General features: G+C 37.3%; 2 long non-coding RNA genes across 2 annotated transcripts in view; both read right to left on the bottom strand.

Moving 5' to 3' along the window:
* Positions 1–26,023, bottom strand: part of LOC141606386 (uncharacterized) — a 130,794-nt gene that overhangs the window by 23,300 nt on the left and 81,471 nt on the right. The gene's annotated exons all lie outside the window — the stretch shown is intronic.
* LOC141609349 (uncharacterized) lies at positions 14,509–16,864 on the bottom strand. Its single transcript, XR_012527371.1, has 3 exons — positions 16,412–16,864; positions 15,210–15,322; positions 14,509–14,707 (listed from the first exon to the last, which is right to left on the bottom strand). It is a non-coding gene; the product is annotated as an uncharacterized LOC141609349 (long non-coding RNA).

Raw genomic sequence — 26,023 nt, 5'->3', positions numbered from 1 at the left:
ATTTGTCGTAACTAATAAAATGAGAAATTGGAAATTTTGTACCTGTGGATGATGATTGGACCGTGAGCAAGTGTGTAAAGGGGCTCTTGGTGTTGACCACGAAGTCTTTGAGACGGGAGTTGGGAAATTTTGGTCGATGTCCTTTGCCCATGTTTACGGTCTGAGATGTCATGCTGGAGGTGGGGTCGCGTGGTTGGCCAGAGTCGGGTTGTGAGAGAGTGGATTCGGGGGAAGAAGTATTGGGGTCTGGTTGTGTAGGAGAGGTGTCGCTGGGGTTCGTGGATGTAGGTGTCGAGGAGGTGGGTGTGTCAGAAATTATGGGCGGTGTGGGTTGGTCCGTTGGCTGGTCATGTGCGGTTGTAACGGGGACAATGAGGTGTTCGATAGGGGTGAGGGTGTCAGTAAGCAAAGAGGGAGTATCATTGGCAATGTCATGAATATTCATAGTGGCATAAGGAAATTCATGTTCAACAAAAATTACATCTCGAGATGAAAATATTTTACCGGTGTCGAGATCATAAACACGCCACCCCTTTTTGCCAAACGGATAACCAAGAAAGATGCATTTGTGTCCGCGAGGAGCAAATTTGTCCCGAGTACGATTAATATTTCTCGCGTAACAAAGGCACCCAAAGGTTCGAATATTTTCCATGGGTGGGGGTTTTTTAAAGAGAATTTCGTAGGGTGTTTTGCCGTGGTGGATGGAGGAGGGTGTTCGATTGATGAGATAGACCGCTGTGAGGATACATTCCTCCAAAAAAATATGGGTAAGCTGGCTTGAAAAAGAAGGGCGCGAGCAACGTTTAAAATGTGACGATGTTTTCGCTCGACCCGACCATTTTGTTGTGGGGTATCGACTTGAGAAGTTTGAAAAATAATACCATTTGCATTAAAAAATTGATGAGGCAAGTAAATTCATTGCCATTATCGCTTCTTATAGTTATGATTTTCGTATTAAATTGGCGTTCAATCATTGCAAAAAATTTTAATAAGGTTTGACGAGTGTCACTTTTACGACGCAACAAGTAGACCCAAGTAGTGCGAGAGAAATCGTCAACAAGAGTTAAAAAATATTGAGAACCACAAGAAGCATTTTCGGAGTAAGGACCTCATAAGTCACAGTGTACCAAATCAAAAAGACCGTCTGCAATGTTTGTGCTTAAAGAAAATTGTTCTAGGGTTTGTTCCGCCCGAATGCAAATGTCACAATATTTGCTATGAAAAGCAGTTTTATTATTGTTAAGAAAATGAAGAAAACGGAAGATGGATGACCCAAACGCCGATGCCAGAGTTCGGTTTTATCAAGGGTACCTATGTGACAGGCATGAGCTTCGTCATTGCTCTGATACCATATTAGATCGCATATGGGCCTGGGCCAGGCCCATCGAGGAGGAGAGAGTGTCCACTTTATAAGTCCAAGGAGGTTCCATCCCAAAACCAATTGGCAATGGGAGGAGTAGCCTCTTGGGTTATAAGCTAGATCACTCTTCTCTATTTCTCCGATGTGGGAGACCTACATGTGATTCTTCACACGCCCCCTCACATGTAAGGTCTCCTTTTCGATCGATTGACACGAACGCCGTAGTTTTTCGAACCTGTTTCGTCGGGCGGGAACGTCGTCGCTTTTCGGACCCGCTAAATAGTGGCCCAGTTTTTTCGTCGGACGGGAACGTCGTCGCTTTTCGGACCCGTCTTCGCCTCACAACCCAGGACTAAACATTGGGCTCTGATACCATAATAGAATTGTGATATGGGTAAATATTGTATATATTTATATTTTCTCAATTGTGTTTTGGTAAGAAAAATACAAGCCTATTTATAGTAGAACTATAGCTATAGTATTTACGGAAGGGAATATGTGCAACAGCTATAAAATATACATATAAGGAAAAGGAGGATTGTTTCCATGTAAGGTGAAGATATGTGCAACGGTTGGCAGAGGAAGGAGGAAATCATGCTGCTATTAAAAACGACGCACAACAAACACCAGACCGGGCATAATTTCGCCCGTCCGGGTATAATTTACACCCTCGGCAACATTGATTTCAATCGATGGTTGCAAATATGGAAATTGTTAACTCGATGGCTGAACTCGGTTTGGGCTTCATCTTTGCTCGATTGGTGTTGGTTGATCTTGGTTTCGAGTTGAGATTTCAGGTCGGGTCTTCGTCAATTTGAGTGGTGATGGTGAATTGATGATGATGAATGAGTGGTCATGGTGATTTTAATAATGAATTGGATATGGCGACGAAAGTAACAAAGGCGTCAATTGTTTTGTGAGGCATGATTTTGACTTTGGTGTAGAAGTATATGTATTTAATTAATGAGTAAATTAACAATTACTCCCTTTTATATACGACTTTTTTTTAAAATAACTCCTTATGAAAACTTTTTAATAATTTACTACCACAAAATATTCTTGCTGCAAAAGTTGCACCCATTTACGCATTCAGGGGACAATTTCCGTCAAAATTCAAATTTTCTGATTTAAAGACTAATTTTATGACTGTTTTGCCCTTTTTTATGTTTTTATACAATTGAGGTTTCTCTCTCCCTTCTACATCTCTTCAAGCTCATAATGTAAGAATTTGTACTCATCTTGCTCATGTTATACCGACAAATATGTCCATTTCCCCCCTCTTTTCAACATAAAATTTCTAATTTTATCCCCAAAACTTGATAAAAAAAACCTCAATTTCAAATTAAAAAAAAAAACCTGAAAATTTGTAATGAAGAATGTACGGCAGTACGGATCATATTAGGCCTAGAATTAGATGCCAGGTTATGAAAATGATGCTTCTTCGGGGGACAAAGCCATTGTGTTCATGGCCTGGAAGGGACGAAAAAGTCTACGAAATCGGAATTGATTAAGTGGACAAAATCTTGGGACAAAGCCATTGATGCTTCATTTTAGGCATATTAGCGAGGTTAAAAGAAACGCTATTAATTAGAAAAGAGGATCTTTGGCTGCGAGAGCGGATTCCAGAGAAGGAGCTTGTGAGAGCGGAATTCTAGAGAGAATGATTGACAGAGCACGGAATTTCGACACTGAATCGGAATTGATTAAGTGAATGGCAGCCATGGTGATGGTAGTTGATGATGTCGAGGGTGGTGTTGCAAGGGAGAGTAGATGGTCGTGATCTTGGTGTGTCGAGGTAGATGATGTTGAGATGAGGAGGAAGTAGGTGACAGAAATGGTGGTCTAATGTGGGAGAGGAATGGTTGAATTGAATGAGAGGATGACAGAAGTACAGAACAAAGGACCAAAGAAAGAAAAAAAAGAATATACCAAGGGCAAAACGGTCATAAAAAAAGTTTTTTCACCGGAAAGACGAAATGGGTGCAACTTTTGAAGCGAGAACATTTTGTGGAGTAAATTACTAAAAAGTTATTTTACAAAAGTGGTATATAAAAAGGAATAATTGTTAATTTACTCTTAATTAATTTGCATTTTTGGTGATGAATTCAACAAAGGAGCAGGGTAAAAGGGAAGTTTTGGTAAAACAATAGCCAAACTTTGACTTTGTGAGGGCATGATTCCACACGTTCTTCCACCATTTCACGTGACTCCGTCTTAATCCGCTTTATTTCCGTCTCATTTTACTCGGACTCCGTGTCAATTATTCCTCCTTACCTACACATTATTATAGTAAAGTAATAGTAATACTAATATTAACAAGAATCCGATTAATTATTAATTCTAACTAAGACGACTAATTATTATAAATTAGTAACTAAATGAGCTATTTATTCATTTAAGCACACAAAATCGAGTCGGAGTAATGTATAAATGGGGGGTAAAAAGCAACTAAAATTCTACCTATCATATTACTTTGACTATTCACGCTATCTTTACCGTTATATCAATTCCCGTTAATTTTGTCAAATTCTTATTTAAATAAATAAAATATTTTACCACTCATACTATTACTTTCGTTACATTTGTTGTGACTACTGTTATTTCCACTACTCCCACCGTCATTACCATTTCTTTTACTAGCTAGTCTTGTTATAGACGGATATATCGATATCCGTCTATAACTAAAGACGGGTCAAATAGCTTGAAAGTGGTGAAATTTTTGGCCCCACCACCCCACTTATTGTTTGTCTTATTAGAAATGTGGTATTGTATTTGGCCCGTAATAGACGGATATGTGCCGTCTATAATGAGATTTTGTGTTCTTTCACTACTCCCCCATTTAATAATGTTAATTTCATAAATCTCGTTGTTGTTACTATTACTTTCTCTATGCCCATCGTTAATATTGTTATTTTTATTGCTCATACTAGTTTGACACTTGTGCGTTACAACGAGATAATTAACTTAGTTATAATCTTACATCTTATGTCTAATTATTTGTATTTATAATCACGAGATCACCCCCACCTTATGATAATCTTTGGATGTGCGACAATTCAACTATTTATATGTAGTATATTCATCACACATACATTATTTTTCAATGTGGGATAAATATAGAAGTACACCATATATTTCGCACCTAATTCGACATCAAACCCGGTTTAATAATGAGAAAATACTATACTATCTATCTATATTAATAAAGGAAGCTTTTTTCGAGCGATTACAGAGAGTCCAAATTTTACAAAATTGTGTGAATTTTTAAAATAACCTAATGATAAAGAAATAAATATGATGATAATGCTAAAGATAAAATTAGGTTGATATGTATATAATCTTATCTATATTAATACAAAAGACAATACTCAATCCTCAGCGCGCCACGTCATTATTGCAGTTTTTTTTTTTGAAATTCATGTTATGGTGGGACCCGTGAGTGTGCAATGTATTTATTTCTTCAGATTTCCGTCTTTTCAAACATGCGATAAATTCTGTCTTACAACAAATTCTATGAAATAATATTGTGAAAAAAATTCTATGAATTAATATTATGAAATAATTTTATACATTCCGTGTAAATAAAATTAATAACATATACGCAAAATGAATTACAAATACGAGTAAATGAAATTGAATTACATAAATTTTAAAACAAAATTACATAATAATAAAATTACATAATTTCAAGAAGAAATAACATTTATATACGGGATCGAACATAAAACGCAAATGAATTATATACATATGTTAAAGTTGATTATATTAGATTATATTTCTTTACCCGGATGTAAAGTTTTTTATGTATGCAATTTTTATTTACAAGAGTAGATTACTTTATTTCGTTATAAACCACTGTATGTAAACACGTGTTTGTAACAAATTTAAACATAAATTATGTAGATCGTAGATTTAGACAAACTAGATAAGTACAATAGAAATACAAAAACAAATATACATCTAAAAACATTAATACTGGCCCAAATACATACCCGTGCAATTTTGCACGGGTTTAAAACTAGTAATCTTATATTTTAGGTAGAATTGGAGACTTCTTCTAAAGATGCGACAAAAGACATTAATTGGCATGAGCATTCTCAATAGCGGATAAGAAGAAGTATTATAGTAATAACATTGTTATTGTTGTCAAATTCTAAGTTAGTATCCTACAACAACTCAATAACCTTAGACTATATAAAGATAGATTTAATTGTCATACCTAGATCAGATCGTTTTACTTTTTCAGTTATTCTTTCGTTTATGTATCATTTAGTTTTCAAGTTTGCGATATTGTTTTGTGTATTTGATCTGTATACGATAGTAGATTCATCATATTTTATTAATCTTAAAGTTTTTTTGTTTTTGCTATTTCAAATTTTGTTATGACTTATCTATGTTTTTTTTTTTTTCAGGTGTTGGGCATCGACAAACTTAAGCGGTATCATTCTATTTTATAAGGAGTATTATTTTGTTGGTTTTGATTCTTAATTTTTTCCTTGAACATCATAATGTCACTGATTTTTAAATCGATCAAAGTATATTTTATTAGATCTTATTAATAAGAGTAATATCTCTCACAATATTACGGTAATGATCTAATAGAACGAGTTTAAGATGTCAGATTAGAGGTATACAACTCTGGCCTTGAAGCTATATATAAAACGAAATAGAATTTCCAAGCACAAGAAACTTAATATGGTTTCGTTATAAAAAAAACAAAAGCTTAGTTATATTCGAGGTCAAGTAAGTGTTTTGCACTAATCGTGATTAATTTGATGCTTAAGATATGACTGCGCCATTTTTGTATTTTAGTTTACGCAGCTTTTTTGCTTTGGTGGAAACAAGAAGGGGTTCGAACTAAAAGGTTACTTTTATCAAAAGGAATTCTACTTCAAGTTTGTTTTGGATACCGTCCGTATTTTAACACTTCCTTATTATTGTATTGTGGAATAATTCCCTTGGTTACATCACGTAATTAAAAGGGTTAAGTGACTCGAAAGGATTTAAGAAAAGAACGGAAGTGAGAAAGTGAGAAGCCCGAACCAAATTATTGAGTCGGTCGTTGTCAAACTAAGAGCATCTAAGATTGCATTGGAGGTTTATTGTAGACGGATGCTACTAATACTAAAATTAGGATAATTGTTAGCGTCTAATAATTCAATGTTAATTATCCGGTGTTGTTATGGGCTCATTAACAAATAATATGCCCAAATGGTCAATAGGGACAATACTATTTTGTTATACTCTTACAGTCTTACTTATAACATTCACGATTGGTTAATCTAAAACTGTGATAGTTTTACTATTTTAGTACTCCATATGAGATATAGCACACGAACAATTTGAAATTAAATTCCCTCCCCTTATTATGTGAGAGGTTTGTCAATAACGCTATTGAGATATCGTCTCTTTAAAATTTTTGTGGGATTAGAATACTATCTCCATATCATTCATTTATTTACCATTTTTATTGGTTGTGGAGGTATTTTAATTAAAGGTAAACAAAAGAAAAGAAGTGATGTTTGGATAGCAAAAGTGGTATCCGGAAGTGCCGTAAGGTGCTGCATCCTCAATTTGAGGTCCCGGGTTCGATACCCTAGACGGGAGTGCTGTGGTATTTGCACGGTGGCCCTATGGGTCTGTTGAACGAGGTGCCGGCTTTCCGTGCTGTCGCGTATCCTCAAGGTTTGGGCTCGCCGGACTCTCCTTATGATCTCTGGTGTAAAGACACTCGTCATAGTTCTGACTAGGCGGATCCAATAAGGTTTGAAAGGAAAGCCATTTCCCTTGCTTGCAAAAAAAAAAAAAAAAAAAAAAAAAATGTTATACTTCAAACAATTATAACACTTTTTCAATTGACACCCAGAAATTCAACTTTTACAAATTGCTTCGAATGAGTTTTAGAAAAGATTATGTGGTTGAGATATTATATAAAGAGTATAGTTAAACTTTTCAAACTAACTTTCAAGCCATATTCTATACTCTTACTTTTAAAAACTGCTAAGACGGATGCACGGAGTTGAAATTAACTAAATAGAGATGAGCTAAATTGAATTAAGCTAAATTAACAGTTAATTTGAATAAAAGTGATATAGACTGAATAAAACTAAGTTGAACTGAAAAGAGTTGCAATCAAGTTAGAAAGAACAGGGCGTACATTTATCTCTCAACAATACAAAATACAAAAGTAATTTAAAGATTTTAGGAGCCAATTAATTTACAAATGTTGATCTAACCTACAATGCGACAACTTACGTAGAGTTTTCATTTATTTAGGGAGTTTATTAAGGGTGTGTTTGGATAGCAAAAGTGAAGGGAAAGGGAGGAGATGGGGAAGGAGGGAAGGGAAAGGGAGAGAAGGGAAGGGGAGGGAGAATGGAGAGTGGGTGTTTGTATACAATTTCACTCCAAATCTTGCCTATTGTGGAGAGATTTCGATTAGGCTTGGAAGAGGGAAATTGGATCTCTCCAAATCTCTCCCCCTCCATTTCCCTCCACCCTCATTTGCTATCCAAACAAGGGATTTTAAATCTCCTATTCTCCCTCCCTTTCTTTTCCTTCCAAATCTTTCAATCCAAACACACCCTACACCCTTAGGGTGTGTTTGGATAGCAAAAGTGGAGGAAAAGGGAGAAGAGGGAGGAGGGAAGGAAAAGGGAGAGGAGGGCGGGGGAGGGGCAATGGAGTGTGGTTGTTTGGATACAATTTCCCTCCAAATCTTGCCTATTGTGGAGAGATTTTGATTAGGCTTGGAAGAGGGAAATTGGATCCCTCCAAATCTCTCTCCCTCCATTTCCCTCCACCCTCATTTCCTATCCAAACAAGGAATTTTAAATCCCCTACTCTCCCTCCCTTTCTTTTCCCTCCAAATCACTCAATCCAAACACACCTTAAGAATCTTGGATGATTATAATACTTTCCATGATGCTTGACTAATACTTCCGGTAGAAGTCTAAAACGTTTTACATTCATGAACAAAAAAAAAAAGAATCAACGACTAAATAGGTAAGTACGCCCCCGTCCCGTAAGATATGAGAAAAGTTGGGCGACATAAGTAACAATTTAAAGAGAGGATCATACATATTTGACAAGCAAAGAGACTTAGACAGGAAGTGTGAAGTCCGATCAAATTAAAATTAGTGCAAGGTTGTTGGCTGCTTAGTTTAGCTTGATTCGGTTCATTCAATTCAGTTCAGCTTCTTTTAGCCAAAAAGATCGAGATAATACATTATAATAAACATAATGTTCAACAACTGCTTATAAAACATACAAGTACAAGCGGCCCGTGCATCGCACGGGCATTAAATCTAGTCTATTAATATTCGTACGTTTTTTTTTCAATTTTTTTTATCATAATTAAAATATGTGCAAATTATATGAAAAATATACTCTAATGATAACATTTTTTTACCACGAATCTAATTATATTATTTTCATAATTTTTTTAAATAAACATATTATAATATCACTAATATATAACCCCTTTATAAAGATTTACGTGCTTAATATTTGTGTGTTATTGTTTGTATTACTAGGTTTGGTGTCCGGCTTCGCCCGGGCTACCTCCGTTTAACGTTAAATTTTATTTTCAATGAAATAAACTATGTCGGAGTTGTCTAACTCACACGTTTACTATTTGTAATATATTTAACTACGGCATATCTTGTAATTATGATGAAATGTAAAATTTATTTTCAAATTATGAGACACGTTCACTACCCCGCTATTAATATTATTACTTTCACGACATTCTTTTTGAATATCATTACGTTCACTACTCCCGTGGTTACTATTGTTTCTTTTACTAATTCCTCTATTTTTTTTCGTTAAATTCATTATTCTCGTTAATTTTATCCGGCCTATATTTAAATAAATAAAATATTTTCTTGAGTCGATTGATTATTTAATTGTTCATACTTTTTCTCATTGTTACCTTTGTTACTTTCACTACATTCGTAGTTACTTTCACTACTCTCACTATCATTATTATAACTGTCACTACTCCCACATTACTACCGCTAATTTTATTAATCTCGTTGCTACTACTATTACTTTTACTACATTTATTTAATGTATAATTCTACGATGATACTAATTAATTCCATAAGTGGGGCATGTTAATTTTAAGGAAAATCACTATATTCTTGTATTTTCTAAATATAATTACTTTAATTTAATGTAATTTCCATAAATATTTTTTATCAAGGAATCTGTATATTATACTTTTAACCAAAACTATATAATATTTACATTGAGATCCCTTTATCGGATCCATCACACGGTCTTTATCGATTTAAAACTATATAGTATAATTAATTTGTATAGATTTCTTTAATTACATTGAAGTCCCTTGGTTTCTGGAATTAATATATAGTACTAGTATTGGTGCCCGGCTTCGCCCGGGCTACCTCTACTTACCATTAATTTTTTTTCCATTAAATAAAAGTACTTAAAGTTGCATAACCCATGAATTTATCATTAATATATTTTTTATAACATATCCTAAAATTACGATGAAATAAATTTTGAGACAAATTCACTACTATCGCTATTAATATTTTACTCTTATTAATGAAACAATAGTAATAACATTTCACTACTTGCCCGTAATCATTGATAATTTCACTACTCCCGCCGTAATTATTGTTACTTTCACTATTACCGCATTAATATTGATTATTTCACTACTCCCGTTGTTGTTTCTACCACTCTCACTAATCTCGTTGATAATATTGTTACTTTTACTATTCAAATGAGTGATTATTATCATATAACTATATCCTATGTTACTACAATTCTTTTCTTTACTAACGAAATTACTTTTACTACTTAGACATGCAATTTTAAGAGGATTATATATTTATATAAATATATTACATATGTGCATTAAATCAAATCGAAAGAATTATGCAATATTATATATTATGAAATCTAACTTGAATTATTTATAACCTACTTATTATATTTTTGTATGTTAAATAATTAACATCTCTATACATTAAACTATAAAGTTTAATAAAATTGCATAAATTTTAAATTTAATATATAATATTTTGATGATAATAATTAATACCATAAGTGTACATGTTCATACTAATTAATTATTTTATTTTAAGGAAACTGACCATCTTCTAGTCTTCTATAAATATTTAGGAAAATTATCAGGCATTTTTTTCTTTTGGTCTCCTTGAAATTGACCATATTAATTAATCATTTTATTTTAAGAAAATTGACCATCTTAATTAATTATTTTATTTTAAGGAAATTGACCATGTTTAGGAAAATTACCAAGCTTCTATATAATTTAATTTTAACTCAAACTATATAATATTTGCATTGAGATCCCTTATTCGGGTCCATCACACGGTGCTATTGATTTAAAACTATATAGTATAATTAATTTGTATAACTTTCTTTAATTACATTAAAGTCCCTTGGTTTCTGGATTTAATATATAGTATTGATTGATGACAATCTTGAGAGACATAAAAGATTCTGTGTTGATACCTAAGTTTCAATGATAACTCTTATTTATAATCATAGGATCAACTCAGCTTGTGATAATAATCTTTTGATGTGGACAATTCACCCTATGACAATCTTTTGATGTGAGACAATTCAACTATTTATTCGTAATATATTAATCACATCTACATTATTTTTCAACGTGAGACAAATAATATACTTGGAAGTACGCCACATTTTTCACACCTATACTCTATTAATATCCGTACGTTTTTTTTTATCATAATTAAAATATGTGTAAATGATATAAAACTTATACTCTTAAAATAACATTTTTTTACCACGAAATTAATTATATAATTTTCATAATTATATAATGAGATCTTATCTGCAAACGAAATGAAGAGAGGTAGCCGAGCTCAGTGGCAAATGAACAACTTCCGAGATGCTATGGATGATTGTGGGTTAGTGGATTTGCAGTTCGAGGGCTATGCGTTCATATGGGATAATGGGCAAACGGGGGACACGAACAGGCAGAGTAGGATTGATAGGGCTATGAGAACTAATGAGTGGCTTGAGAGGTTCCCGTATTCTCTTTTGATCCATATGGAGCGGGAATGGTCTGATCAATCGCCAATTAAGCTTGTGTTTGATAAAAGGGAAGTGAAGAGGGAAGGTATGCACAAGTTTCGATTTGAGAAAGTATGGGTGGGGGAAGATGGTTGTGAGGAAGCGATTCGGAGGGGTTTTGAGCGTGGGGGTTGGGATGTGATGAATGCCCTCGGTGCAAGTGCGAAGGAGCTTCAATCTTGGAAGAAGGTTAGCATTGGAAAATTGTTAAGGCTATTGCGACGAAGAGACAACATATTTCTAAACTAAATGAGGGTGGGCGTTCGGTTGCAGAGGTGAAAAAGCGGCGGAAATTAGTAAGCGAGGTAGCTGATCTTTGTAGGCAGGAGGAACAGTTTTGGAGGCAACGATCGAGAGCCCTATGGCTTAAAGACAGGGATCGCAATACCGGGTTCTTTCATAGACAAGCTGAGCAGCGAAGGGCTAAGAATCACATAGGGAAGTTAGTGGATGATGGTGGGGTGGTCCGAGTGGGCGATGAGGCGGTATCACGAGTGGCGACTAGTTATTTTGAGGGCTTGTTTAAGGCGTCTGATCAGCGGGACTTTGGGGATATTTTCAGAGGGGTAGAGGGGAGAGTGACGGAGAGTGAACACTATCTTGAGGCGTGACTATCAGGCGGAGGAAGTAATTAAGGCGTTAAATCAAATGCATCCCCTTAAAGCTCTAGGCCGGATGGGATGAATGGATTGTTTTATCAGACGTACTGGCATATTGTGGGGTCGTTGGTTACCAGTACTGTGATTGGAGTGCTGGAAAGGGAGCCTATGCCGCATGAACTAAACCATACTCACATCGTTTTGATCCCAAAGAAAAAAGCACCTGACAAAATTCAAGACTTTTGACCAATTAGCTTATGTAATGTTATATACAAACTAATATCAAAAGTTCTAGCTAATTGGTTGAAAGTTTTTCTTGGTGATATTATTGCGGAGAATCGGAGTGCGTTCACCCCATGGCATCTTATTACGGATAATGTCTTGATCGCTTTCGAGTTATTTCACCACATGAAGCTTTCGAAGAGTTCGGATGGGGCTATGACTGTCAAATTGGATATGGCCAAAGCATATGATAGAGTGGAATGGGATTTTCTGGAAGGGGTGCTTAGGGCGATGGGCTTTGAGAGGCGTTGGGTGGGGAGGGTCTTGGAATGTGTCTCTACTGTGTCTTCAGCGGTTTTAATTAATGGGACATCAAAAGAAGTGTTTACACCGGAGAGGGGACTTCGTCAGGGGGACCCTTTGTCTCCGTATCTTTTTATCCTTTGTGCGGAGTTCCTTTCGAGCCTTGTAAGGAGAGTTGTAGAGAATAATACGATAAGGGGCTTTCGAATTTCGAACCATGCTCCTATGATTACCCACTTTTTTTTTGCCGATGATAGCATATTCTTCCTTCGAGCTGGTGTGATGGAGGCGGAGCGGTTGAGTGCCATTCTTAGGGTCTATGAGAGGGCGTCTGGTCAACTTGTAAACTTGGACAAAACGACGGTCTCGTATAGCAAAAGGGTTTCGGAGGAGAGGAGGGTGAGTATAACAGGGAGGCTTGGAGTTCGGATAGTGGACGAGCAGGACCGTTATTTAGGCATACCTACGGTTATTGGCAAGTCTAAAAAACCGGTTTTGGATATTATTCCAAATAAGCTTAATAAACGGTTGCAAGGTTGGCGTGGTAAGATATTGTCTAAGGCAGGTAGGGAGATTTTGATAAAGGTTGTGGCCAATTCTATCCCTACTTATGTAATGAGTATTTTTCAATTACCAGCTACGTTTTGTGATGAGTTGAGAGCTTTGGTTTCGAAATTCTGGTGGGGGAGCGCGGATGGGCGACGGAAGATACTGTGGGTCGCGTGGAAGCGGTTGTGCAAGCCAAAAGATATGGGGGGCATGGGCTTTCGTGATTTTTTGAAATCGAACCAAGCGTTATTACTTGGCAAGCAAGCTTGGAGGTTGCTCACTTCCCCGGAATGCTTGTGGGCTAGACTGACGAGGAGTAAATATTACGGTAATGGCTCTTTTCTTGAGGCGAGACTCGGGCACAACCCTAGCTATACATGGTGGGGAATTCTTGGGGCACGCAAGGTGGTGTAATTGGGCTTCGAAGGAGAATTGGAAATGGGGCTGATACTTATATTTGGAAGGACGAATGGATTTCAGGGACGCAGACAGGCCGAGTTCTATCACCGTGTTTTGGAGACCCAAACGCTTTAATGGTTTCGGAGCTGATGTTGGAGAATGGGCAGGCATGGGATGAACAAAAACTCACTTTGTATTTGTTACCTTTTGAACAAGAGCGGGTGCGGACTATACGGCTGAGTATGGGGCAGCAAGGGGACTCGTGGTTTTGGTGTGTTGAGCGGGATGGTATATATACGGTAAAGTCGGCATATAGGCTTCTTGAGGGTGTCGACTTGAGTATGGCGGAACCATCATCGTGCACTAGTAGAAAAACCCCCTATGGTGGCAGTTATAAATGACCTTTTATGGCGGTTGTTAGAGATTTAGGGTCCGTCGCACGACGTCGTATAAACTTTACGGCGGTTGTGGGCGATTGTTGAACCGTCGCAATAGCTCCCCTATAGTGGGCGTTGTTACACAAAACCGCCATTATAAACTTATTTAATACCAAGGATGTCTTAGTCTAGTGGTTAAGACGGAGGTATTGTGGACAATAGGTCTCAGGTTCGAATCCCCCTTCCCCCTTATTGTAATGCGACTTTGTGCGCGCTTCGTGAGACCAAAAAAAAAAAAAAAATAGTGGTTATTGTTTGAAAACCGCCGCCATAAGTATTTCAATAATAACTTTGTACCACAATCCGCCACTACATGTTTTCTATAATGTCGGTTGTTGTTAAAAAAGCGCCACTAAAGGTAATTATGACATCGGTTGTTAGTAAACAACCGCCACTAAAGGTGAACTAATAGTGGCGTTTCTTACTTACGAACCGCCACCATAGATATTTTTTTTAAAAAAAAAATTATTTGCTACCAAAATTCGGTAGCAATATCTTATAAATTTAACAAGCCAAATAGCAAAATAAGCTAACAATGCATACAAAAGAATGTCAACCAATGAACTTGCATATCATCCGAACAATAGAACAATAATTTCGATGTTCAAAATTATACATCCAAGTGTATAAATAATCACATACACATCTTAGTTAATAAACTAATCAACATTCCATGTTCTATAAACACTTAATAGCCCACACTTATATAACATCTTTCATCTCGTCAATTAGCATTGTTGAACCTGCCATAATACATTTAGCAAACCAATAGTTAGAAATACAGCTTATTAAATTCAACCATAAGGCACTATAGAACACTCCGATTGAAAAGCAATTCAGAGACCAAATTATTCAAAATTTAAACTTCATATTAGCATGTTTTAAGGAGATATGAACGTTATTAGCGAGAATAAGTCGGCGACCGCAATTAAGTCTAACTCGACTAGAGGTAAAATCCTATTTAAAAATCAAGCTAGTTGCTAGTAAAACGAACAGATAAGTTAGAAAAAACAGAATTAAACCTAAACAAATAAAAGTAAAAGAAAAAAAAATGAAGTATACCTAGACAAATACAGAGCTATAGGAATATAGGAATTAGGATACAGCGAGTGTCTTGGAAAAAAAAAAGTAGAGTATTGTAGCTCTATTAATGCTAACATAAGCTGAATTGATCATAATTCGCACTGGGACCATAACACACTAGCACCAAATATATGGGGCGTATATGAACAAAAGAAAAGTTACCTACACACTTCCACTTCTCCTTGTTATCATCCACCTCGGCAAAATGAAAGTTGGGAGCAGATGAACATGAGTAAGACCAGCAGCAGATAGCTTCTTTCAATGTCCAGTACCAGCTGAATCATTCATGTAGGACACTAATTAGACATGAACCATTGTTCTATACGGAAACAATCAGAGCAAATGCTAGTAGATTTCTAGTATTCCAATACTGAGTGTCTTGATTAAAGTTCTCTGAATAAATCTTAGCGAGAATGAACAGTGATCACACAAGAGAATAGTTGCTCTTTCCTATATTTGCAGAAGTTACATCTAAAATGCGTACTGCCACCAAAAATTCTTACTCTTAAAATATATTAGCATGATGGCCTATAACTATTTCACACAGCACGTTCATCAAGTAAGCTAAAGTTTGTATCAATTGTTGTCTGGAAGGTTTTTTCAGAAAATTGTACAACAAAATCCTAGAATACCAGAGAGTTATGGATTCTACAAGTAGGGTGATATTCTGGATAACTGTTGAATACATGTTGAAGTCGAGCTGTGCATTATTGTTCTTTCCCAACACAACCTTCTACCATCCTAAAATGATATCACATGGGGCCTTAATGATCCTATGATAAATCAATGACTAGAATGCAATGTTTGAATGGGGGAATGGTTAGCGTTCAAGAGAAAACTCAATCCAGAAGAAAAAGCCATCTCTATAACTAGCCACTAATTATATCAGCCGACTGTCAATAACTACTAAATGGGATACCATATCATACCATATCAATTCAGGCTACTCCAACTGCAACAAAAATATCATTGTAACAAATTGCTCACACCCAACCTCAGTAGACGATGTTGTCTACCACATATGATATACTGCCTCTCTACTACTAGACTACTAGTTTTCGAGTGCCAATTACTAACTCATTCAACTCATATTAATCTTCAAATTAAACTGTAACAAAATTAGAATTACAACATTATTATCACTACCTTAAGCTACCCCAATCACTGACCAAATAATAAAATCATTAACAATAAACACTTAATAGCTGGCACTACAGTTGACAAAATGGAAACGGTAGAGCAAACAATTGGTACGATACTGAACAAAATGAAACAATAAGCAATTGATTATAATTGAAGCAAATAAAGCAATGAAACAATGAGAAAGAAACAGAAGGAAAGGAGGGTAGATAAAAAAAACAAACCTTTGTAGATATGACTAAGTGAAGAAGCCGGAGGTATTTCTGCGATTGAATTGTAGATGAATCGTTAGATTTCCCCAGTTTCACTGCAAAAAAAGAAGAACCCTAAAAATGAGATTATTAAATCTTTGAACCCAAAATCAAATTAAGCGTCATGGTGGCGGTGGTGTTGGAGGGACTGGTGATCGTCAATCAGTCAGATAAGCTGAAAGGGTGTTGGGTAATTGTAAAACAAAACCCTAATTGATTAAATCAGTAGAATATTCTGATGATACGGATTGAATGCGACGAATGATAGAGAGAGCGAGGGATTGATCGGATCCTGATTTGAAGTTTAGAAATTGGAGAGGGAAATTATTGTAATGGCGTGAGTCTAATGGTGTGAGAGGATATCTGTGCAGGTTATTGTAACACTTTAGGGGTTTTTCTGTCAAATGTCATTTGAAATAAAACCGCCACAAAATTTTATCAAGGCAGTTTGGTTCTAGAACCGTCGTTAACTTTCATTATCTTTAGCGTCATTATTACCATCGGTTGTAAATAAAACCGCCATAAAAGATATATAATGGCGGTTTTTAAATAGAACTGCCATAAATAATTTATTTTTTCGCGTCGGTTCTTATATAAAACCGCCACAATAGATCTCCTACAACATAAAAAATACGTTCCCGCCAAACTTTTTTACATTTCGCGACGTTTTTATTAGAACCGCCATGATAGCCGCGACGTGATAGGGGTTTTTTCCACTAGTGGTGTGAAAAAGGATAAATGGATTTGGAGTCGTTTGTGGAAGTCTCAAGTATGTCCTCGGATCAAACTCTTTTTCTGGCAGCTATGCAGCAACACAATCGCAACAAAGGTAAATTTAGCTAACCGAGCCGGTTGTGATAATGTTATGTGTCCGTTGTGCTTTTCTTCCTTTGAAACAGGTATACACCTTTTCCGGGATTGTCCTATTGCGCAAGGAGTTTGGGTGGGGATAAATGTGGTGGGAAGGGAGGAGTCGGGCTGGGTTGAAGTGCGGGATTGGGTGGAGGGGTGGTGGAGGGATATGCTTGCGATGGAAAGAGAGAAGATGATGGTGGGTTGTTGGGTTATTTGGAAAGCGAGAAACATGGTGGTGTTTGAAGGAGGGCGTGCGATGGTGGACCATATTTTAAGGAGAGTGGAAGACGTGATGGCGGAGGCTGCGATGGATGGCGAGGTTATGAGGGGAAGTGGAATCGTGGGTGGAGTGAAGAAGGGTGTGGATAATGCGGGTTGGATTGCACCGGAGGAAGGCTGGGTAAAAATCAACGTTGATGTGGGAGTTAAGGACAGAGTTGGGGTTGGAGTTGGGGCGGTTTGTCGGGATACGCATGGGAAGGTGTTATATGGTTTGTCGCATAATAGGAAAGAAGTGTGGGAGCCACATGTGGCGGAAGCGATTGCGGTGTTGGAGGGGATGGAAGAAGCCGTGAGGGCGGGCCATGATTCGATTATTGTGGAAAGCGATTGCTCGCAAGTTGTTGATGCTCTCAAGTCAAGGAAGCAGGGTCGAAGCATTTTCTTTCTAGTTCTAGACGATATTTTCCGTATTAGTTCTTCGTTTAATGTTGTAGTTTGGTACTATACTAGTAGAGTGAACAATGAGGTTGCTCATGCTCTCGCGCATATGTCACCTGGTGTAATTGGTAAAACCGTTTGGATTGATCAGTTGACGATGGTAGCTGAATGTTTGCTTATTTCGCATTAATGAATTTACCCATTTTGGGTTTCAAAAAAAAAATCCCAACAAAAACAAAATACTCTTTGCCCATTTTCTTTAATCATTATAACTTCGTGTGTGTATACGTACTCTTCATGAATTTAAAAGGCAAAAATCAAAAGTGAAAATTTAACGTAATCGATCAACAAAAAACATAAGAAATTTATATAAGCAAGTAATCCCGCTTTTAGTAATTGTTGTAGCATTTCATTAATTTAGATTCGTATAATAGTTTTCATTAAACAATACACTCAGATTGGACTGTAAATGAAATTTTCATTAACTTAGCGTTTGGTATGTTTGTGGTTCTTTTGTATGAGGTAAGTTCATAGTTTTTTTTTTTGAAGTTATCATTGTCGTTAGTAAGAAAATATAGAGTAAAATGATAGAGAAAGAAGAGTTTGTTAGAGAAAATCAAGCAAATGCCGGCCAACAAGATTGGAATAATTTACGGGTAATTTGTTTTTTTGTAAGGATATATTTATATTTCTAAATTACTCATAATTAGTAAATGTCTAAAAATTCAAATTTTATTGTAGGAAAGTGAATTTAGCAATGTAATTTACAATTATATCCTCGGTGGCGCCGAATCTCAGCCTCACCGGGTGGCGCCATCTCATTTTCCTTAATTCTTTGATCTTAATTTGGGCGATGTTTGTTTTTCAGTCGTTTATACTCTGGGAGTATAGAGTATTACATTTTGCAGTATCTCTTTCGACCTGATATTCTATAATAAGCGAAAACCAATCTTTATTTGAGTGTTTTTAATGAGTAAATCTTTAGCATCTGCTTTGTTTGGTTATTTAAAATAAATTGAATATTTGAGGTATTGAAAGAAGATGCTAGAGAACTTGGATTGTAAAAATTAGTAGCACCAACTTTCCCATCCCTTATTATCTACATACATGGTGCATCGTTAATGAAATCTATAGCATTTTAGAGGGAAAAAAACAACATAAAACATAATCGAACCAACTAATTTGCCATTTTTTGTTTAATTTCTACGACATTAGGAGAATTTTTTTTCAAAGTATTAAAATACTTTTAGGATAAAAATAATGTACTAATTTATTTTTCCCGGTGCCCTCTTACACAAAATTCCTGCGTCTGCCCCTAGTGAAATGCAATATTTATCGCCTCAAGTACTCCCTTTGCCTCAATCATTTGTTTGCCTTTTTATTCTTTATGAGGGGTTTACTAATTTTAATTTTAATTAAAATCAAGAGAAAATTGTTAATTACAGCCTTTTAAAAACAACTTTTTGAAAATTACAGCCTTATATAATTTTTTTTGTAAATTACAGCCATAATATCACTTCTGATCAGAAATTACATCCAAAACATTAACTCCGACAGAAAATTGACGCAAATTTGAATTTTTGTGACTTAAGTTCATTTTTTAAGACCAAAATACCCTCACCTTCAATCTTTATAACCCCTTATGTTCATCCCCTTCATGAGATTTCACAACTTCATCTTCTCTAATTCTCCATTTCTTCAACATAATCACCTAATCTAATTCACCCATTATATTTAAATTCTACCCTAATCAATTTAATTGATTTCTAATTCTATTAGTTCTATTTTCTGGGTAGTGTTTGGATACTTCAATTTTATGTAAAATCTGAAATGAGGAGTTCAAAATACAAATCTTCTGTTTGAGACGGCCAAAACTTTCAAATCCTCAACTCTTAATTAGACTATCGATTCTCATTTATTATTGTAAGTTTGAAAACAACAGTAATCTAATAATTTATGGAAAGAATTGTTTTTTGCAATAATTTGCTAAAAATACCCAACATAAGTAATCAAAGAGAGAGATTAGAAAAGGCTATCAAAGAGAGGAGATGATGGAGCTACTCTAAACAAATGACGGAGGATGCCCAAGCCTATGTCCTTGATGAAGAAATTTAATCCTCTCATCTCCCAAACACTAGATTTGACCAAATATGTATTTGCAAATGAAATGTCTATTCCCAAACATACCATAAATTAATGGTGTTCTTCATCATTAATTTTCCCCAAAAAGTAATTAGTGTTCTTCATGTTTGGTAATAATGGTGAGGAAGATGAGAGGTTTGAGGTTAAATAAGAGGTAAATGATAGGTAGAGTGAAAAGATTTGGGTAAGTAGGTAAACAAATATACAAGGGTATATCAGTCACTTTTTGACAAAATTCACCCAAAACGTCATCGTGGTGCAATTTTCAAAGAAAGGTAATATTATGGCTGTAATTTTCAAAAAAAATTATATAAGGCTGTAATTTTCAAAAAATAGTTTTTATAAGGCTGTAATTAACAATTTTCTTTAAAATCAAATAAATGATTGATAAGGAGGGACGCCAAATTCTCATGTCCTCCACATTGTTTTGTATTTTGAGAGCTACATGTCCATTTAGATTAATTTTTACAAATAATATCAACTATCATTAATTCCTCTTATTTATAGAGGGAATGCAAGTTCATATATTATTAAGATCTGATAATCAGAAGGTTCATATCAGATCCTATTATTTTATTACACTGATCAAGATATGTTTCAGTTATACTCTATAAATATTTATTGAGAACCCTACTAATTGAGTTATTCATTGACCCAACGGTTTATTGAGTTATTACGTTTCCTCTAATTTTTCTGGCCCAGATTTTTTTTTTTTTTTTTTTTTTTTTTTTTTTTTCATTTCCAGGTCTTTGTTTTAGTTTTTTCGACCATGAGCTCTGATACCATGATAAGTTCCGTTATTGGGCCTGTGCCGCACCCGCATGGAGGAGAGAGAGTCCAGCTTATAAGTCCAAGGAGGTTCCATCCTAAAACCAATTGGCAATAAGTGGAGTAACTCCTTGGTTTATATGATAGTCAACTTTCTCCTTTTCTTCCAATGTGGGATACTCACATGTGCGTTTATCATGGGTGAGCTGTATCTTGACACTCCCCTTCACATGTGAGGTCCCTGTTCAGGCAGATTGGATTTTTTTAAGTCTTTTGTCCAACTGCAATTTTTCTGGCCCAATTTTTTTTTTTTTTTCTATTTTTCATACCAGGCCAGGTCTTTGTTTTAGTTTTTTCGACCATGGGCTCTGATACCATGATAAGTTCCGTTATCGGGCTTGGGCCGCACCCGCATGGAGGAGAGAGAGTCCGGCTCACTCATGATAAAGACAAATGTGAGTATCCCACATTGAAAAAAGAGGAGAGAGTTGTCTATCATATAAACCAAGGAGTTACTCCACCCATTGCCAATTGGTTTTGGGATGGAACCCTCTCGAACTTATAAGCCGGACTCTCTCTCTCTCTCTCCTCCATACGGGTGTGACCCAGGCCCGATAACGGAACTTATCAGAGCCTCTTTCTCGAGGACTCTAAAAATTGCTTCCGCTTTCTGCCGGGGGGCGAAACTATATGACGTTCACCGGCGGGATTTTCGTTATCAGTTTCTAAAAAAAAAAAGTAGAAATTTATTCGTCCTAATGTCCAATGATGGTGTAATGGCAATTTGATAACACCATTGAAGTTATCAACAGTTTCTAAAAAAAGAAAAAAAAAAGTAGAAATTTCATTGTCCAATGATGGTGTAATGGCAATTTGATAACACCATTGAAGTTATCAATTTTTTTTTTCGGTGCTCGCCATTGAAGTTATCAATGAAGATGTTATTTATTTCTTGCCGTTCAATATTCAAACGGATGTTTTCGGTTGATCCAAATTTGTCATATTCCGACGGACTTCTTTTGTCGAAATATTTTTTTTTTTTTTTTTTAAAAAAGAAGCAATCTCTTCCTTTTCTTTTGAAATTTGATTTAAATTCTCTTCTTCTAGGTGGTATTTAAATTGATATATTTGGAGTTCGAAAAAATCAACGTTCTCCAAATTTTGAAATTAATGGATAATTTCCGTTTTATTGATATTTGTCAAGTTCGATTAGGGTTCCTGCAAATTAACTCATTTTCGACAAATTCGAAAAACTTAACGTTCTTGTTCGAATAAATTTCTTGCGAGTCTTAATACTCGTTTATCTTACCAACCTTGCGAAGAAATTAATGAAGATGGAGAAGAGATGAAGATTTTGATTTTCTTGCCCCGAAGGCAAAGACGTTTTTTTATTAATTATAATTTTATTGTAATTCTTCAATCGTAAAGTTCGTACTATGTACTGCCTTTACGATTGCGGGAGGGTATTAGGATATTTGGCCCATTAGGGCCGACTATCATTAGGGTTAGGTTACAAGTTACGACGGCTACCGTCTCTAGGGTTTAGAGTATCGTCGTCTATATATATCGTCCATGTATTTTCATGAGATCTTCAATAATACAAATCCTTCCATGAAATATTCTCCTCTCTATAATCTTAACATAACCACGGGCGGCGGAACCGGGTCTCCGGTTTTGGTCACCAAATTTACAAGCTTTATTGATGAAATTCAATATAAATTTTGAAGTATAGTACATTTGTACATTTATATTTGGGGCCTCATTTCTTTGTGTTGCACCGAACCTCCATTTATTTTGAGACGACCGGCCCGTGTATATCTCCACATCCGTATACTAGTATTCTATGTATCAGTCAATTTAATATACTAAAACGTGTTATGAATGTTACTCCGTACTTAATATAAAATTGTTTTTTTTTTTGGAGAAGATGAACATTAAATTAAAACCAAACGAATTCAGTTACATCAGGGGGGGGGGGGGGGTCGGGGGAAAGAGGCGTAAATGCCAAAACAGTAGGGAACGCAGTCCCACTCAAAACAACCCAAGGATGGACTAGAATCAAGAAGCGAAAAACGGGCAATGGCGTCTGCGACACGGTTGGTCGATCTCCTCTCAAAACCCAGCTTCAACCGGGGTGAATCCTGCAAAAGAGCCCTACACTCAAGGATAATGTTAGCATGGGGGCCACAGGGGGCATCAGTCCGAAGAATAGAAGAAACGGCGTCCAAACAATCAGAAACAACCAAGACATCAAACCCCAGACCAATAGACCGTCTAATCCCATCACGAATGGCAAGGAGCTCGCAAACAAACGGGTTAGGGGAAAACAGGCGAGAAGACCAACCCAAAACCCACGTACCGGTCCAATCTCTAGTGACACACCCTAAGCTAGCAAAGGAGGAGGAGGAGGAAAGAGCCGCATCAACATTGGTTTTTAGCCAGTGACGCGGAGGGAGGGCCCAGCTAACAGGATAGCGACAGGCAACAGGCGAAATGGTAGACAAAAGGGTAGTAAGGCGGTCATGAGCAGAGGACCAGGCAAAGGCCTGAGAACGGACGGAGTTACAGAAGGTGTCCAAGGACAAGGGAGGGCGCGAGGAGAAAATAATGTCACATCGTCTAAGCCAGATGCGCCAAATAAAGAAGGAGAAGAGGGTGCTCCAATGGGGACGACTGGAAGTACAATTATCAAAGATCCAGCGCTTGAGGTCGGGAATGGTGAAGTCAAAATTAGGGTCGAGACGAGCCCAGACGCTAGAGGCAAAACTACAATCACGGAGAGCGTGAAAGGAGGACTCAGGAAGGGAGGGGTTGAGGCAGAGGGTACATGACTGACATTGGAGGATATTTCTAGAGAAAAGGGAGACTTTATGAGGGATTTTGTCCCACCAGATCAGCCAAAGGAACACCTTAATACGAGGAGAAGTAGGGAGATTCCAAAGCCACATCATGTCTGTGGCAAAGGGGGGCAGGGAGTGGGCGGGGACCGAGAGGGAGTGATAAGCATCAATGAGAGAGAATTTACCTTTAGTGGCCAGAGAGGTGGTGAGGATGTCAGGACGAGGAGAAGAGGGGATGGGAATGGCAGAGATAAGGAGCGTGATATTGTCCGGGAGGACAAAATCGAGGGAGTCAAGGGACCATCTTCCCTCCGAGATAATAGTGTTAACCATAGCCGCAGAGGAAGGAAGGGAGATTGGTCCAGAAATGACGCTCCTTAGAGTACCCAGGCCGAACCAATTATCGTCCCAGAGACGAATGGAAGAGCCATCTCCAATTGACCAAAAGAGATGGTTTTGGAGAGTGGCCCACCCGATTCCAACATTTCTCCAGATGTGAGAACCCGAGGAGAAGGATCGGGGTGAGGGTGACAGGTACTTACTGTGGATAGCTTTGGAACAAAAGGAAGATTTGTCAAGAAGAAGCTTCCAACTAAGTTTCATGGAGAGGGCATCGTTGAGAGGTTTAGAAGCCCTGAGGCCGAGGCCTCCAAGAGTTAGGGGGAGAGTGACAGTATCCCAATTGATGAGATGGAGTTTGCTAGCAGATTCACTGGACCAGAGGAAGTTCCTAGTGACCTTATCAATGTTATGAAGGGTAGAGGAGGGAAGACGGATGCATTGCATAGAATAGGCAGGAATGGCATTTAGGGTGGATTTGATAAGGCAGGTTCGGCCTGCCCTAAAGAGATAACGGGATTTCCAGCTAGCAAGTTTAGCATGTAAATTGTTGACAATGAAGGTAAGGTCGGATCTCTTTGGCTTTTTGCCCATGAGCGGGAACCCTAAATAAGTTCCGAGGTTGCAAGCTCTTTTGATGCCAAGAGCATTCTCGAAAAGAGTAATCTCAGAAAGAGGGGTATTCTTGGAAAAGATGATTTTACTCTTAAGACAATTTATCTTCTGACCCGAGTTGGAGCAGAAAGAGAGGATGGTGTCCTGGAGGGCACAAAGGTTCTTGTCAGAGGTTCTCCCAAAGACAAGGATATCATCAGCAAAGAGAAGGTGAGAGAAGGTGGCACCGCCTTTCCCAAGAGGGAAGGGGGACCACTCGTTGTCACAACAAGATTGGTGGATAAGGTTAGAAAGGGCCTCCATGCAGATGGTGAAAAGGTAGGGGGAAAGGGGGTCTCCCTGTCTAATACCCCGAGAGGGGAGGAAACTGTCAAGGGGGGAGCCATTAAGGTTAACGTGGACAGAGGTAGAAGAGATGCAACTCATAATGATGTCAATGGTATCAGTGTCGATGTTGACAGAAAAGAGACAGGTTCTGATAAAGTCCCACTCAAGTCTATCAAAGGCTTTTTCAAGGTCGAGCTTGAGAGCAAACCAGCCTAGCTTGCTCTTGGAGGAATGGATAGAGTGAAGGATCTCAGTGGCAATGATGTAGTTAGAATCAGTACCTCTACCAGGGATAGAGCTACCCTGGTTAGGGGAAATAATGCTATGCATATGAGGCTTGAGGCGGTTGACAATTATTTTAGTGATAATCTTATAAGAAGTGTTGCAAAGGCTAATGGGTCGGAAGTTTGAAATGGTTTGGGGTGAAGGAATTTTGGGAATCAGAGAGATGTCGGTCTTGTTTATGGAAGCAGGGACAGTTTTAGAGGTGAAAATTTGTTGGATGAACGAGACGATGTCAGAATTAATCACATGCCAGCATTTTTTTGAAGAAGCCAGTGTGATAACCGTCAGGTCCCGGGGCTTTGTTGGAGCCCAGAGAGAAGAGGGCAAGGCGGATCTCATCAGCGCAGGGGATCGTGTACAAGGTGATAGGGGAGGAGCCCAAGTGAGGGTACGAGGGGGAGGGGAGAAGGTGCACAGTGTCTTTGGAGGTGTTGTAGAGGTTTTTGAAGAAGTTAGTGATGTGAGAGTTGAGGGCCTCGTGACCCGAGATGACCAAGCCGACATCATTCATTAAAGAAAGGATACGGTTAAAACTCCTACGGAGGACGACAGACTTCTGGAAAAAGGAGGTATTACGGTCTCCATCGGTGAGCCAGTACAAGTGGGCACGGTCCTTCCAGTAAAGGTGCTCAAAGTCGAGAACTCGATCAAGGTCACGGGTAAGGGAGTCGTTGAGGTTAAGGAGGAAGTCGGAACATGGGTGATTACACAGCTCTCTTTGGACCCCTGACAGGCGAGAATTGAGAGTCCGCTT

Source organism: Silene latifolia, chromosome 10 (assembly GCF_048544455.1).
Source record: "Silene latifolia isolate original U9 population chromosome 10, ASM4854445v1, whole genome shotgun sequence".
Taxonomy (NCBI): Eukaryota; Viridiplantae; Streptophyta; class Magnoliopsida; order Caryophyllales; family Caryophyllaceae; genus Silene; species Silene latifolia.
Note: the sequence above shows the minus strand (reverse complement) of the source record. Positions and strands in the feature narration are given on the sequence as shown.